Genomic DNA, 17,918 nt, shown 5'->3' with positions numbered 1-17,918 from the left:
CTTGTCTACTCTAGTCTTTATGGAATTTACATTAAGGGGATACTGGCACTCTTGTTTGCTGTGTTGACTGCTTCAAGAGCATTCTCTGTGTGTGTTTCAAGTGTTGCATTATTTCTTGTACAGTTCATTTCACTTTGGACTGATTCTTTCATTTGTTGAAAGGAAGTGAATAGCCAGGAAGATGCCAAGTGGCCTGTAAGGGTCTGGAGAAGTCTGGCTTTCGAGTGTGCGACTATCCCTGCCAAGTTTGGTGGTGCATTTTGGTTTTCCAGCGTCATTGAGTTGTGTATCGATGTTGGCTGATGGCGTTTTAAATCTGATTCATGCTGACTGCAGTGTGATAGTTTGTGGCAGTGGAATGATCATATTTTGAGACTGTGGTAAAAATGATCCACCCCGAGGTTGTGGGAGGGGGAGGATGGAATACCTGCAACAAGTGGGTAGAGATCTGTCACACAAAACCCACATCCATTGTCGATATGCTAGCTTCTGCATGCGCGATTGGTTGACGTTACGGCTGGTCGTCGGATCTGAAAATGAAAACACATTTGAGCGAAAAGTGAATTCTTTCCACCAAATGCTAAGTGGACTCAAAGTGGATGACATTAGCCGTATGAGCCGTGCCAACACATCGAAAAACTAAAACAGAGAAGCACAGCGGCAGCACGCCGGAATTGTACAGCTCTGGAAAGGGTGAGGGGGAAAAATGGCTGCCACTGGAATCAGTGTACCGTTAAGTACATGCATCCAATTATGATGTTATGCAGCTGTAGCAGATCAATATCGCAGCCATTCAAAAAAAAAGTGGCCAGACCGATATGAAACTGCAGAATGATGGGAACTAATTAGGAGCAGAGCCGCTGCTGCAGCGAGGGGGAGAATAGAACAGAGAGGGGGTGCTTAATTACAAAATGGACGGCGATGGTTAAAAATTCATAAGTGCCCCTATTTGTTTGCCGGTTGATTAGAAATTGACTTCGGAATAAACGGGGCACAGTTACTCCCAGTCCAGCGATAATGCATGAAGCAACAGTTAGATTTAAATTCTGAGTGGCTGTGGTGTGTACAATGATAATGGTCATTTGGGAAAAAGGGAGGGGGGGGGGGTGGGTAAAGGGAGGCATTTGTGGCTGAAATGAAACCTATGAAAATTGGGGGATTGTGCATCCTGTTACGAGTCCAGAAGCCTCAATGAGATGAGTTGCTGAATAGGATCGGTAGTGGTGGTTGGGGGGGGGGGGGGGAAGAGGAGTATGATAACTGTTTAGTATTGGTAGCATAGTCATGCTTAGTGTGCCACTGTGTCAGTGTCAGTATATTTTGTCAACTGTTGGGTCTATTGGCCTCTTTCTAATTGTCAACTGACCTGGTACTAGTATACCCACACAAATGTGCTCTCGGCCAGCCTCATACATGTACTTGTAGCTCTGTTTGCCTGCATATTGATCACATCATCTGACCTTTTTTGGCTAATTTTTCAGTTTTGAAGGTTACTCTGCCCCCCCCCCACCCCCACAAATCGACAGGTGATGACATGTTGTGTTGATGGTTGATGGAAAAAAGCAACAAGAATGCAAAAACAGAAAAGAAACTACTGTAGACTGTCTCATAAAATCGTACATAGTGTACCCAGTCTGCCTTCGGTTCGTCTTGATTTCTGCCCATTCTCGGACTGACATACCCACTCCTGGATGCAATCCATTTCGTGTCATTTGGAATGACCTGAAAGCATGCGGGAGAAGGAAGTACCCATTCTGGAGCCCTCTGTCACCCTAATTGTCGCTGTGCACGGGTCCCCCCCCCCCCCCCCTCCTTCCCTCCTTGCCTGCACCTGCTTTCCCATTGACCTGCCTTGTATCTCTCTGGGCACTCATCTCTCAGGCCCCACTCAGTTTGCATCCCCATTCATCTTCATTCCCACAGTACCTCAGTACTTCCTGTCCATCCCATCCCCCCTTCCCCACGACTTAACCCTTTTCCCTTCTGTAACCCATCTTACTCGGTACCGAGTGTCGGCAGTATTTACAGTCCTTCCCCCCTTTATACATCTCTTGTTGCGTGCTTGACTTTGCATTCATCACCGGCTATTTTTCTCTTCATTTCCACCTGTCGTTCATCCTTTCGTTTCTTTAGTTTTTCCCACCGTCATATCTGCGTCAGTCATCATCAGCACCTGCCGCATCATATATGTCCATCTCCCTGTTCAGTCTCTGTTCTTTCATGTTTTCTGCCTCAATCCAGTGTTCCCTTTTGTGTGGCTCTTTGGAGGGATGCCTACAATGTTCATGTATTCCTTCTATCTCTCAATCTTCTTTAGATGTGTTCTATCTTCCTCTCTGTCCATGCTCCGTCTGTTTCTCTGCTCTCTTCTTTCTTTCTGTTCATCGACTTCATCTTGTGTTGTGGATCAACCTTCCCATCCAGTGTCCATCTCTGTCCATCTGTTACCATGGCATATATTTCTCCTCATTGTTTTCTTTCTCCTGGAATCATATACCTCTCTTCATGTTTTCTCTCTCCATTACATATATTTCTCTTCATTGTTTTCTTTCTACTTTACATATGTCCTGCTCGATTGACTTCTCTCCTGTATATATCTCTCATCATTGTTGTCTCTCTCCATTAACGATATTTCTCTTCATCACTTCCTATCTCCTTTATGCATATTTCCATCAATTTTTCTCTCTCCTGTATTTATATATCTTTTTATCGCTATATGAGCGAACTCTCTTCTCTTCATCTATTACTGTCTCTTTCCATCTCCATCATATAACTCTTCTTCCTCCGAACCAAATTACCATGATTTGGATGCGGAGGGAGCTGATCACCAGGTCTCCCTCATTGTTGGCCAATCAAACGGGCTTCATCTCGCGCAAGTACAGAGCAAGTCAATTAATAGATATCGCGGGCAGCGATCCGAAGCAATTTGCTGCAGGGCCGCAGCCCAACCGATGACACTCTCTCCTCTACCGATACCTGGTGCACAAATGTTTGTCAACCCATTAACTAATGAAACTCGCCCGGTACACATTATCAGTGCCCTTTTCTGGCACACACAAACGACGAAGGCAGAGACATTGTGCATAGCACAAAAACAAAATCAGAAAGACCAAAACCAAACAGAGGGAAGGGATGAAGGGAGGGGGGGGGGGGAGGGGGTGGGGGGGGGAGGGGGGGGGAGGAGAAGGGAAGGGGTGGGGGAAGAGGTTTGGTGTTAGGCATCATCTCTGCTTTTAGCATATATTGTTTGCTCTTGTTGCGTAAGACTGTAAGGGGGATTTGTTTTTTAGGGGGTCTGCTATGTTTGTTACCGCTGCCACAGTTTGAATGTTCCCTATGTGATCAGTGCGCCCCAGTAAACAGCGAGAATCCGTTGGGCAAATCTTCTCACTTGTGAGAGCTCACTCCGTTTCTATTGTGTGGATGTGGAGATTTGAGGGAGAGTTTCAGCCAATGAAAGCTGTATCCTGCTAAAAGTGCCCCAGCTGCATGTGTGTGTATGTGTGTGTGTGTGTGCCTTTTTAGAGAGTATTCTTATTGGCTTCAAGGTGATTGTTTAGTAGCAGAGGAGAATAAGGTCAAAATGGTTAAGCTGATGTTAAAATGGCCAGAGTAACTGTATATGGTGAATTCTAATGAGCTGTGGTCTTGCTTTACAATGCCTTATGGGGGAGATTTTCTTCATGAATAACAGTGGCCTCAGGTTTTTCTGTTTAGATTTCCTGTATGCAGAATGACTTGCTGTGTACCAAGTACAGTGCTTATTGTTGAAGGTGAACGATGGCAGCATAGGGTAGTGATGCAGCAGATCCTGATGAAAAAATGCTCAAAAAAGAAAGACAGAGAAAAGTGTCACTCACAACAAATATGATATCACTGGTCATTGGGCAGCAAGGGAGGGAATGTGTTTGCAACAAGCAAAGAGCTGTAATTCTGAAACCATATTGCAGCTTGGTCATTTTTTAAGCAGCAGACTTGTATCATGTAGCCACTCATCATATCCCAATTTTCTTTCCAAACCTGAACGAGTTAACTAGTCCATAGGCCTATATGTTTCTCTATCACCCTTCCAAAGTTGTCCTAAAATTTTGACCGAAGATTGTGGAAGCTAAGAAGAACTGTCTGTCCCCTTCTTTACCTTCTTCAGTGTGTTTGAGTCCTTTTAAGTATTGCTGGCCATCAGCAAGTGCATGTACCCCCTTCGCTCAATGTTTTACCCCCTTTATGAATGTACTAAGAGCGGGAAGGGGTGCACATATACCCCCCATGGTTGCTGATGGGGGGTGCTTCAGGCCACGAAGATGAGTGTATATACACTGACCCATCACAGGAGGCACCAATGGAAGTAGCTGTCTGACAGTCGCACAGACACCTGCCATTAGTGGATTGCTTGCCGATCATGTGAGGATGCCAAGGCTTAGCCTCTCTCTCAGGCTGAGATGTCATTTTTTTTTTAATTTCTCTTTGGAATGTGTATCCCAGAATATACATTAGTTTACTCCCACAGACTAAGTTGAGGAAAGGAAGAGACAAGAATCCAATGCAATGGCAAAATGCAATAAATGTATTTTTCCATTTCATACATAATCATATAATTTCTTTCAAACTGTAGGCATGTGGACTAGAGTGGTTATATCTATTTTTATTGATTTTCATGAAGAACATATAATCGTTGGAATTTGATTATGGTCATTTCTTGCGTGTAATTGTTGAAATATATCTTCTTCAGAACTTGCATTCAAATGATCAGAGTGTGATGATTTTCACTGATCACGTAAGAGAAGGACATCCCTTGTTTTAACCTTTTCTCCTAAATTTTTACCTCAAAATGATGCGTGATAACATGTGAAAGCATGCCTCTAAGCAATGCATTGAAACCAAGTGTGTGTAATATAATGAAATGCAAACCGGTCCAAAGTACACTGCAGTCAGTTGGTGACTGAAAAGGTCGTTTGGTGTCAATATTTCAGTTGTCCATTCCACTTGCCCTTAATGCTGGTAAAATCATACACGTCCCTTGCTCTTTTCCTCCTCGAATCCAAACAACTCTGTGCTTATCATGAACACTGATTCAAGAATTTGGAAATGCATTATACATTTTGATAATATGTTAAAGTACCCATTTTTTTTTCTTCTTCTGGAGTGCCTCTAAATGAGCCAATGTCCTGTTGTCAGAATGGAGAGCTAATGACTATTATTTCTAGGGAGTTAAACTTAAATGTAGAAAAAACGCACTGTATGCAATTGTTGGGAAGTTGAATCATCCTGAACATATCTTAGATCTGTAAGAATACCATTTATTTGACAAGAGTGTGCTAATTCAGCCTCTAAACAACCCCTCTGCTTCCTCTCTGGTTAGCCAAAAGCTACTTGAAAATGTTGAAATATATCCCTCACCGTTTTTTTTTTTCTCTCTCCAAGTTTAGATACGATGTTAAAGTGGTTATCTTGTCCACTCGCTGATAGCGAGATACGCATACGTGATTCTGCATTAGAGATGGATACGAAAAAAAATCGCGGAAGCAATGTGGACCAATAACCATTGTCAGGTTGGAAATTGAATGTGACAATATGTCAGTGTGTGTTCATATCAGCCTGGTTGTGTACTTTTTCCCCCTTTGAGATATGTTATTGTATGGGGCGCTCAAAGGCCTCTGAAGGGAAGAAGGTTATAGCAAGAAAGACCTCTGCGCGTAATTTTGATCAAGCTTGTTGCTGCCGTTCAGTGCAGAAGAAGTAAACACACGGCCCTTGATAGGGCACTGGCTCTTTTGTTAATTCAAGTAAAGACACGAAATATTGTAGTCGGTCAAAGCAGTGAGAAAAAGGAATGATTTAAGACTAATTTCATTGAGGAGCGGAGAATTAAAAGGAGATTAGAAACTGCGTCATCTGTTATTGCAAGTATTTATGTGAGTCCTTTCTCTCTCTCTCTCTCTCCCCCTCTCCCCAATAACCTTTGTTTGGTAAGGTCATCGGGATTAAATGGAGCTCTGTACTCCGTGCAGGTAGGTCTGCCTTTGTGTGCTTGGGAGCGTGGCGCCTCTATTATGGCAACAATTCTGTGGTGGGGCGAAATTTGAATGGGCCCAAGGATACAGGCCTCGTGTAGAACTCGCTAGTCCCACTGTGCCAGGCCCCATGACTTGGGGACTGTCTCACTGTGCGCATCACCTCGGAGGAATTCCGACAGGTTGCACCGTGCGACTTGTGGATTATCCCAGTCCGGCTCACAAATGATATCTTTATAGGAGTCAAAAAAAAGAATTTATTGTGGGGGCTTCCTCTTTCGAGTTTGAGTCATGTGATGTACAAGAATAACATGTTACACAAAGTTTCTTTTCTGCATTTTGTATCAAAGTGAATGGCATTGTGTGTTGGGGGGGGGGTGGGGGGAGAGGGGCAGCTTCTATCTAGTTTGTAGACTCTGAATAGCTTTAGTATCTATGTTTATTGTATGTTTGAATGCATGATATGCCCAGGAAGTGACAGAGATGGATATGAATGGATGAATTGAATGGAAACCATGCTCCCCAGAAACTGAGCTTCCAGTCGTTAATACAGGGGGAATTTCTCTTCTTGGCTGTACTTCCAGACTCTGTACCCACAGGTACCAGAATGGTTGTGTAAGATTCATGGTGTAGTAGGACGTCATCATGCTACAGATATCAGTACTGTTGTCAGGACTTCGCAGCTATGCTTTTGTAATCCTGGGGGTCAGTTTGTTTGCATATGAGTGCTTATTTTCAGGGAATCTCGTGAAGAATTGGACTATTTATTGTGTAATAATTTTTCAGATTTCCGTAGATGTACACTTAATCATGCATGGTCATCTCAATAACTGGATTCATATTCTGTGTAGGGTCTTTAGATGTTACTTGATTTTCCCTTAGCTCTTGGCTTGGTTATGTATTGCATGTTTTTGTCTGTTTTAACACTATATGTGCCACAGTGTATAAACACACTGTGAGCCACATTATTCTGAGATTGCAACACAAGAGCACTTCTGGAAAACATTCTGTTTTTAAAAAATCATTTTAAATTCTTTTATCAAAGCGTTTATGATAGAAATGCACTACCGCAAAGTTGTACTATGGAGAAAATTGCAAGCTACGCTCTGTAAATTTCATGAAAAATCTATTGCACTGTTTCGCTTTCAGTATACTTAAGAATGTTGTGATCTATCTATTGGTCTATGCACAGTTGTACATCAGAGCAAAATATGCAAAGCTGGCAAGCCATCGAGTGAGGCTGGTGTGCACACATAGCACACAAAGAGTTAATAACTCTTTGGGGGGGAAAAAAGGAAAAAGAAGAATTTTTCCTCATTTTGGGAGAACGATGGTTCACGATGAGTGCTTTGATGGGTTCAGTCGCAATGAGATGTCTGTAGCAGCAGTGAATGCATATATCGTGAAGGCGTGGAATGTGATTGCCGAAGAGGTTTGCAATCTAATTACTGAGAATGTCAGTCAGAAGTCCGCCTGGTCAAGGCTCTCGAAGAACGGAGAATGATTTAGATTTTTTTCCCCTTCTGGTAGATGCAGCTTTCTATTTATAAATCTCCCTATATCACAGCGTTGGGATGGAGAAATGCACAGGTATATGTGTCTAAGAATAGTGATATGGCAGGTATGTCGTCGTGGGGATTTTGGGATTTTCTTTTATTGAGATGCATTTCTGCCTCGTGTGCTCTCTGTAGTGTGCTTGGCTACGTGAGAGAGTGAGAGGGGCTCTTACAGATCGGTGAAGATGATTTGTTACCCCCATAGCTTGGCCCCAGTTCGCAAGATGACCAACTGTTATGTAAGCATCGAATGTGGTTAATTAAAATTGCAGGAGTACGAGACTTGGGGTTACTAGTCTCCCCATCTAGACCCTGCCTGTGTCAGATTCCTGCGATGTCCACTCTGAAACCGATGTTGAGCTTGTTGGGGCACCTTTTATCGAGCGATGATCGTGCACAAGAGTGACCAGAAATCTGTACTCATTTGGCAGAGTACCATGTCAGTCGGTGGCGATGAATTGAAGGCTCTGTTGCCATGGCGACAAAATTTGATAAGTGCGATACTGAATCGAGGCTAGGTGTGTGGTAGACCCCGGCTGAAACTGAATCTGATGTGCATGCGGCATAGACAGTTGAAATGAGTTTGTCTGCCACCAAGACATGGCTCAACAGATGTTCCCCCGCAAAAAGACTTGTCCAATTTGAAACCAGATATTCATGTACATACAGCCAACAATGAAATATTGACATGCCCTACCTGTGTCTCTATCCCTCATTTATATCACACAGTGGGTTACAATGTCTTGCTGCTTGTTTGATTATGCACTGGTATATGGGTGCGGAATGAAATATCTCCAGTTTCCTTCTCAACTTCAAGCTCAGACGATCCTTTCTCGGGCAAATCACGATGGTGATCACAAGAGTTTCAAAAGATTCATATATCGATTTGTTTGGAATGCAATTGGGAGTACTGTGGATTTCTTGGAGTAGGTGAAATTATGCACTTACCCTTTTGTGGGAGGTGGAATTTTTTAATTAACTCTGAATTCTTTGTGACACTCTCTCATACTGTTGAATAGCGAAGTGAGAATTAATGCTCCAATCGGAGCTTCATGTTATACAAGTGGCACTTTCTTGATGTTGACATTTTGTTTGATAGTGCATCAGCACACTCCTGCGTGAAGTTGAGTGTAGGAATGTGAACGAACACCTTGCTGAGCCTTGAGCCAGTCTGATGTTTTATAAATCCCGATCCTTGGAATCTGGGTATAGAGCATGGCTTAAGAAAAAAAAAAAAAACCAAAAACAAACTAGCATCGTAGTGGTTGGTGGGGCATGGATTGGGGGTGTGGGGAAGGGGGAGATATGTGTTCTTTGCAGCAGATGAGTACAGCTCAGCTCATTGGGATTGGGGGTTTGCTGGGGAGAAACCTGTTACGGTTTAAGATGTCAGATTGACAAAACAAAATTCTGTGACAGGGGAGACGAGCTCGTTTGGGGCGTCAGCGGCGTTCTGGGGGCCGAGGAATCAGAGCTGGGGGGTGCTTCTTTCATCAGTATTGACTTTAAGGGCTCAGGGTTTGTGATGATTGAAGTTTCAGGAATTCAGTAATCAATTACAGTTTTTTTTTTCTTTGACTATTTTTTGTTTTGTTTTGTTTTTTCAAAAGTGTAGGATTTAAGATCTTAAACTGAATGTGAGGTCATGAAGATCATTGCTGAAAAACTGCACAGCTGTGAATAACTCTGTGCAGGTTATACAACCTGACTCTGAATCCCAGAAACCAAAGGCAATTCTTTTCCCGTCAGACAAAGTAGAGATGGATAGAAAATGCTAATGCGGTTGGATGGATGTTTTTGTCGATGCCAGTCTGTTGAGAGTGGGGGTTGTGCTGTTGTAGTTGGGGTCTGGATACGCACGACAGTGTGTACGGCAGCAGCAGCCACGGGTGGTATTTACTCGGGCTGTCTCTTGAGATGTTCACATCAGCCGTAGATCGTCGTCGGTAGTGAGAGATTGGTGTGTGTAGCGTTGAGAAGTGAGTGATGTCGAGTCTCGCCGCGAGGCATTCCACCTTTGGGAAAGAACCTCGTATATTTAGAGTGTATGTCCCCACAGCTTGAGGGTCTGGATTTCTATTAGCTGGGGGGAGCTTGAACAACATCAGTGAAAAAATCGTGGGAAGGGAACATTGTTGTCTTATACTGATATTGTATTTCTGTGGAGAGCAGCAGTACAGTGTAAACACTTGCCTATGCTGCCTCCAAGATATATACTTTGATATGTTTCAGTGAATTCCGGGTAGCAACCCAAATAGTTTCCATTCAAATGCATTTCCTCTTCAGAAATTTTGCTACCACAGAATTTTCATGAATAGTACCTGCAGCACATGCATGACAGATGTATGTAGTGATGATATTTGCTTACAAGAAAAGTGGAAATGATTACATTCAAACCACATGATAACAAAACAGCATGGAGATAAAGCTTCCCTCCACAATTGCCATCCGGGGAGTAAAGGACATTTCCAACATGATATTGATGTGAAAACCAACTGGCTCAGGCTCATTTATGGGCGCCTTGGGCCGAATAATCGGTGAAGCCGTCCTGTGCACCGTGGGAATGACTTATTATGGTCGTGAAAATGTAGGTCAGTGTGTCGCCTCCAGCCGAGTTGGAGCAAAAAATGTGCGGGGGAACGCAGTCGGTAGGAGCGAGTGATCGTGCGTCCAGGAGCCACCGAAACGGCAGCCTCCTCACCCAAATGGCACAGTCCCATCCCATGATAGTATTCCACCGCCAGAGCATTTTGTCTTCGTGCTCACAGTTTAGTCTGTTACCCTAATGGACCATTGGAAAAGAGAACCAAAAAAAAAAAAAAAAAATCTGTACAAATCAGAGTGCCCCATAACACTTTACTAACCCATCTCCCTAGCGGTGTGAGCGAGAGGAGGTTCCTCTCGTTTCCATGGCGAAATCAGATACTGGCAAAAGTACCTGCAAATGTACAAATCTCGGAGAGTGGGTGTGTAGATTCAGTGTCCTGCGATGTAAAGGGCAAAGTGTTGAATTTTGTCAGACAAGAGGAATGAGATATAGGCATAGAGCGTGTAAAATCAATGCCGTGCGTCCTCTCATAATGACTGATACAGTGTGTGTTCCTTGTTCACGAGTTGTATGAGCAACAACGTTCTAATGATTTAGGAAGAAATTAAATTTAGCCAAATCCCCCTGACCTGCTCAATTTACAAGCACTTTAATGTCACTGGTCAGGGTATCATCATCCCTCCCCCCCCCCCCCCCCACAAAAAAAAAAGATCAAAATCAAAATCAAAATCAAAACTAAGAAATGACCAACTCATGCCAGGGTAGCATTCTCTATGGAGTGGTTAGTCATAGGTGACTATCCCCTTTAAATCTGCTGTGACTTTATCACGTAGCCTACCATTTTTGAGGCAAGTCCCATAGACCTTGCATGGGATGCACCAGGCTGGCGTAGGCGGCGGGTTTGTGTAGAAACACCCAAAACTCGTTGCTGTTGTGTGCGATTCGCGCAAATCCCCTCCAACCAAGATGGCTATGCTGAAGGCATATTTCCATGGCAACCGGTGCAGGGAGGGAAAGATGTGGTTAGCGTAAGAGGTTGTAATTTCTTGTATCGCCAACATGGCGCTGAAATTCCTACCGATATTTGAATTCATATGCCATGTTATGATAATGACGGTGATGACTCTCCCAAATTGTTGGGACTGAAGATGAAGATGATGGCTGAGATGCTCACAATAAAGACAGATTGGGTGATGATGAATGGAGCATTGATAAAAACAATGAGAATGGCAAAAGTGATGATGATGTTGATGGAGATGATGGTGATGATGGTGATGATGGTGATGATGGTGATGATGATGTTGATAAGGATGATGATGATGATGGTGATGATGGTGATGATGATGATGATGATGATGATGATGATGATGATGATGATATACGACAGTGTTGGAGATGATGATGATGATATACGACAGTGTTGGAGATGTAACTGAGTAGTAACTTAATCTACATAATGTACATTTTGCTGTGTATACTTGATGATGATGGTTTGGTGCGATGCACTTTGCTTTGATAGAACATTTTCCTGTAATCTACTGTCAAAAATGCCTCTATTGTATGTTACATTGTGGCTGAGAGTGTAATAAGCGGCATAGTGATTTTTACGTCTGGCTTTCTCACAGCTTAAATCAATGCTTTTGTGTGTTTTATCTTTGCTGAGTAATGAGCACTGTGCAGTCATGACATGTTCTTCACTCCACAGGAAACCTAGTATCGGAAGAGAAGTACCACAAAGTTTGTGAAATGAAGCAAAAACACAAACGAGCCAAAAAAAAAAAAAAAAAGAAAAAAGAAAAAAGTGAGGATTCTTCTGCACCGGGCAGTAAGGAAATGTGTTGACTGTTGTATATTTGTGTCCTTCCCTCTGACTCTATTGACTATGACTACCCCTATTGTCATAGTTGGCAAGTCCTGACTCCTTTGCTCTGTGCACTGCTTGATCATTCCATTGCTCCATGTAGGGGAGAAGTGTGCCATTCTCTTTTTGTATGTATGATAACAAATTCTCTCCACCCTTCCATCCTTGATCACATAATTCATACATTCCAATCAGTGATTTTTTTTTTTGCATTTCCCTTTTTTACAAATATTCTGACATGATTTGCATAATTTTGACACCTTCTTTTATGTTGCATTACTGACAAATCACACGCGTGATGCTTTGATGAACTGGGGCACTTGTACCTTTTTTTTAATTACTTTTCGCAAAAAAAAAAAATCAACAACACATCTATATTTGGGCATGTTTGATATATATATCTTTCTATCTCATAATTTTGACTTTTTTTTTAGAATTTCCGCTGCATGTGGAAAGTTTTTTTTTTTTTTCTCGTTTTAAGTTCTTAGCTGTCTTCCTACTTTTTAAAATACTTCTCTTCTTCTCACTGGTGCGTTGTGTTTTTCTCTTTTCTTTTTGTCTCTCGTTTCATCCTTCTTCTGGTTGGTTGCCTGTTGATCTCCCATCCTACATGTACAGCGTGGTTCAGACGAGCTGATGGCATCTACGCCCAATGGAACCTCTACTAACGCCTTAGCCAACCAAGAAGCAGGCTCACCTAACTCTAATGATCATGATGCCAAGAAGGTAAACAAAAGAGAGAGAGAAAAAAAAATCCTGAGAAAATTCAGCGAAAATAGTGAAAAGAACTACCAAAGAAAAAAAAAAGTCCCCTCCCCAACCTAGCTGTTTTCCGTATTTCATTATTTCCCCCAATTCTGTTTAATTTTTTTTTCATTATTTGTTTGATTGTTGAAAAGTTGTAGGTATATTGATCGTAAGAGCCCAGTGAAAGAAAAAAGAACAAACGACTTTGAAATCACCCAATGAATTATTCCTGATAACAATTTCATACCTCCTCCCCAAACAAATCTCTTTGTGCAAAATTTTCCCAAGTGATCACTTCCTGGTTCAGGGTATTTCTCAATCTGTGTGTTCAGGCATTCTTTCGCAATGTTGGCGTTATTTGTTTATCTATTTATTTAGTCGCACATTCGCACAAAAGTTCATGTTCAGTGTGAACACACTAAAAGCTATATTTCCAAGCAGCCTTTAGGTTCAACACGAAGCTGGAGCAAGTAGTGTGTGTTGGGTTCTGAGGTCTTGGATTTTTGAGAGCCTGCCCACTTATGCAAGTTATGTGCGCACCTTAATTGTATCTGCCAGAAGTCTGAAAATGCATCAATTTCTAGCTCATGTAGTTTGCAAAAAAGAACCAGCACCAATGTGACTGGTTGGGACTAACATGAGTGTTCCCTCTATTTTTTTTTTCTCATTAATACTACCTTTACTATGCTCTCTTGCCATGAACACATTCTGGTTTGAAATTTTGTTTTGCATGTCATTCATTATCAGTCACATTGCCTTGATCCAACTGTAGATATTTTTTTCCCACTTCTTGTTTTTGTTTTGATTTGTCATGCTGTCGTATCATTTTGTTGTGGTCATCATGAAATGTTAACATTCATATGTTTGCCTGCCCTCCTGTATTATTTGTATGTGTGTGTGTGTGCATTTGTGTGTTGGTGTGAGTGAGAGTGTATGACCCCGTGATTCAACTCACGCATTTGTTGGTGTTTTTTTAACACTAAACATGGAATGATACTCACCTTCTATGTTTTCTTCCTTATCTTCAAATTTACAAGTGTCAGCAGCATGTTAAACCATGGAGGACCTGTTGCTGTGCCCAGATATGCTATTTAAAAAGTTGTATCTATTCAATGAATATGCAAGGGTTTATCTCTTTTGAATGGGAATATTGAGGCGTAGAGATCATTTGATATCCCTTTTGCAAATGTCATTTTTTTTTTGCATTATTACAGAGTAATGTCTTCCCACATCATGTATCATGCCTTATGGTAATACACTCCAGATCTTATGGTAATATCCTTCAGATTTTATTATTTTTTTTTAAAGAAATTAAAAACGAACTCCATGTCCCTTGAAAATATGCTTTCCTTTTTTTACCCCAAAAACAAAAGTTGGAATTTCTTTTGGGGTCAGAATAAATTCACTGAATATTTATTGTTTTGTTTTCCCCACCGGCATAAAGAAATTTCCAGTTTTAAAGGTCTAGATTGTCTTTTCTCACAATACACCAGCTCATGAAAGGAATATAATTTTCAGGGTTGTGGAAGGGACACACAAACTTTGAATATTGCATTACACTCATATCACTTGTGTTACTGTCTTGAAAGAGTGCACTGGCTGATTTCTTTGACCCTGATGCAGAGGGTCAAAGGAAAGGTCAAAGGTTAAAGGGTAATTTCCTCTCATGTCGTCACAAAGTGGGACAGGTCATAGGTGGATTACGGAACTTTCCAATCAATGAATAGATCTCTGGCGAATAGATACGTCGCAGCACTATCCCTCCAGACTTCAAACGGAATGACTGGGATGCATATCTTGCCATACAGGGTGGGATATATGAAGTATCTTGCAATCTCCTTCATTAGGAATGATGGGTAGAGTGGGGGAGAAAAAAAGGGTGTGAAATGCACGTAATACTTGCATTATGCATTTTACTCTGGCTTTGAGAGCCCGTAATGGATGGATTTAATTTGCGCCAGTGATGCGGCTCCCCCATTCCCTAGCATCGGCCATGGTCATCCTGAAACACCGTCAGGGGGGACCTTGGTCAAACTCTCCCTGTCCTTTCAGCCTCCCTCCTACCTAGCATACACCTAATTGATTTTGAACACCGACAATATTTCATCCATCCAGTGCACAAAATGTCAGAAGATGCCATCTGCATTCATGTCATGCAAAACGAAATCAGTGGAGTCCGATTAAAGCTTCAACATGGAAAAGAAAGAAAGATGCCAAGAGCATCGAAAATGACCGAAGTTATTTATGACCATGTCCATGGTCATTATGAAACTGGCATGTTGTTTGAGAATATTGATCTATTTGCTGAAGGGTTTCAAAATGCTTCAAAATGATTATAGATAAAACAAACAAACAAAAGATGATGGGGGGGGGGGTATTTTTAGAGCTTGTCAACCCTGAACTCAGTTGAGTGATCAGAAGGGAACGCTCCAGAGTATCCTCCTGCGGGGCACAGCTTTTGAATGACCATTTAACTGTCGGCACTGATCTCAAAATTGCTCCATCCTCCGTGGCAACCAGTCTTTTGCATCATCTGCATCATCTGCTCAGCATCGTCATGGTAACCAGGGCAGCATCCATAGTATGGAGGAGTTGTGCGTGTGTGTGTGTTTGCCACATTAGTGTCCATGTGGAAGGAGTCAGGGAGGTTACAGTTACTTTGGCCTTTGCGAGAAGTGAAATCTAGCATTGAATCTGTCTGTAATTGTAGCTGGGAATATCTCCACCTGGATAGTTTGTCCTTCAGGACTTGTGGCTATCCTGTATCACCTGAATTGGCTGGGAATGACATGGAATATGTTCATACCCTCAGGATTTGAGAGATAATTATCTGATCATTTGTTAACCTTTCAGTCATATTAGGGGTGGTGAAGATCAGTGGTCATTTGTAAGAACTTCAGAGAAGCTACATAGTGTGATTTTGGCAATGAAACAATCTGTTGCTAAAAAATCAAGTCTGGTTAAGTCACTACAGACAAAAGATTTAAGCAAAGTTTGTGATAGCGAGGTATGTCATGGGAAAATTTTTACTTATGTAGAAAGTATAAGGCTTGTTCATTGATTTTTGAGATGGAGTTATCAAGGTTTGATATCTGAGTCACATAATCAGGGTAATTTATAGCCAAGTTTTTATCAAGTTGATCAATTGGCTGGAATGATCAAAGAGATAAACAAACCAGCATGATCAATGATAAAATCAATAATTTGTATAGGGCTGCAAAGGGATGAATTGCTGCAAGTAGCGCTGGCTGTCTCGTCTCGTTGTAAACAAGCCCTGAATCCGAAATTATGGCGGGGAAGTCCTATCAAGGAGGAATAAAAGAGTTGGGGGTAGGCAGCTCAATGCTTTCTCACCCATGGGAAGTTAACGCTTAATTTGTCGGAGACCGTAGCCCATCCCCGTGCCCGGCGCAGCGACAGGAAACGCTTTTGTGCTGTGCTCTGCGAATGCCTCGCTGCCAAACCAGGTGACGTTTCGCCGCCTGATTGGAAGATCAATATGGGATGGGCAATTTTCTGCGATCGCAGCGATAATGCTGCCGAGGATGATTGCTCGTTAACTCTCCCACAAACTCGATTCGTCTCTACCGCTTTGGGGGAGAGGAAGGGAAGGGGGCTTTTGTTTTGTTTTGTTTTGTTTTTTTAGGAGAGACAAAAAATGGAGGAAAAATGGGGACCAAGTATAGATGGGAGGATCTTTAAAAAAACACAAAACTCTGCTCAGGGATAATGGACATATGTTTGGGAAGTAATGTATACAGACAGATCTTGCATGTGGGCAAAATGATTCAACGAAGAGGGTGATATATGTTTGATAGCACTGAGAGATGTTGGATATGTGTGTTTGGGGGGGGGGGGGAGGTGGGGGGAGGGAGGGAATGGATTTTCATGAGGCTCACATTCATTCTAATTGGACGAGATTGGCTAAGCCTCGGCGACTTCGCTCATCAACAGATGATCAACTAGGGTCCCCTTTGCGGGGTGAAGAACAGGGTCTCTTTCACGGGAAACCGAAATGAAGTCCAGGTATTAATCATGTGTCCCATGTTCAATCTGCTCTGATTAGCAAAGCAATGTCCCCCATCCCAAACCACTGTGAATCACTGTAATTGCACTGTTTGATAATAATTAAAAAAACAAACAAACAAACAAAACCTTCTCATGGGAAGATAGTGACAGACGGATGATTACATGGGAATGAGTGGAGTTTGTTACGAATGCATTTTAACAATTACCTGTTACCTCATATTTGGATTTCATAAAAGAAGCTTGCTTCAAGTAGTGTTCTTGTGAAATCAACTTTGTTAGAGACCTTACCGAATTCTGTGTCTAAGTAGAATTTTGTTATTTCAATAAATACACATTTTCATACTACCCATCATCATTTCAATCCTGATAAAGTCTGATACATTGAATTTGAGAGACTTGCTATTCTGTTGCTTATTGAAAGTTTGGTATCTTAAAATTCTACGTCCTGTCAACATTTTCAGGGGCCTTAGAATGCTCAGAAATTCAGAATGTATAAACTGTGCGAAGTGAAGGATGTTTTGAATTCACCTCTCATACTTAAAAACACCTTTCAGTGTATGTCCTGTACTCTAGAGTACACATCCAAACTTCAGATGTCTTCATTTGGTATCAGACTTCTAACAGTTCATGGCAGTAACATCAGTCAGGTCATATATCACTAAAAAGCTCTGAATCTGGATGATATAAGAACATCAAAAATTAGGAAGTACATCTGTAGTATTCAATGACTATATCTGTAACATATATGTAGATAGGTAGATAGATAGATAGATAGATATATATATAGATAGATAAATAGATTGATAACTAGGTAGGTACTGTAGGTATGTAGGTAGATAGATAGATAGATAGATAGATAGATAGATAGATAGATAGATAGATAGATAGATAGATAGATACTGTAGATACATAATTAATGTAGATAGATAGATAGGGTAGATATATGATGGTAATGGTAAGAAGGGCTGACAGATGGTTGATATTGCCTTGTCATTTTTGGCCTCAATTCTAAACAGAGTTTGAAAATGTTTTGAACAGCAACTTTAGGCAGACATATAAGAAGTGATATTCAAGGACAGCGTGGCTCCTCCCCCTTGAAAAAAAAAATATCACAAGAGACAGTCAAAAAAGAAAAGAAAAGAAAAACAAAACACAATGGGTTGAAA

At 41.6% G+C, this 17,918-nt stretch overlaps 1 long non-coding RNA gene across 1 annotated transcript in view; it reads left to right on the top strand.

Moving 5' to 3' along the window:
- The window catches only part of LOC140237279 (uncharacterized), a 96,187-nt gene extending 83,480 nt beyond the window's left edge, over positions 1–12,707 (top strand). Inside the window, exon 3 of the long non-coding RNA XR_011901825.1 lies at positions 12,595–12,707. This is a non-coding gene — a long non-coding RNA (uncharacterized lncRNA). The remainder of the gene's footprint in view (positions 1–12,594) is intronic.
- The last annotated feature ends 5,211 nt before the right edge of the window (positions 12,708–17,918 follow it).

Source organism: Diadema setosum, chromosome 13 (assembly GCF_964275005.1).
Source record: "Diadema setosum chromosome 13, eeDiaSeto1, whole genome shotgun sequence".
Classification (NCBI taxonomy): Eukaryota; Metazoa; Echinodermata; class Echinoidea; order Diadematoida; family Diadematidae; genus Diadema; species Diadema setosum.
Note: the sequence above shows the minus strand (reverse complement) of the source record. Positions and strands in the feature narration are given on the sequence as shown.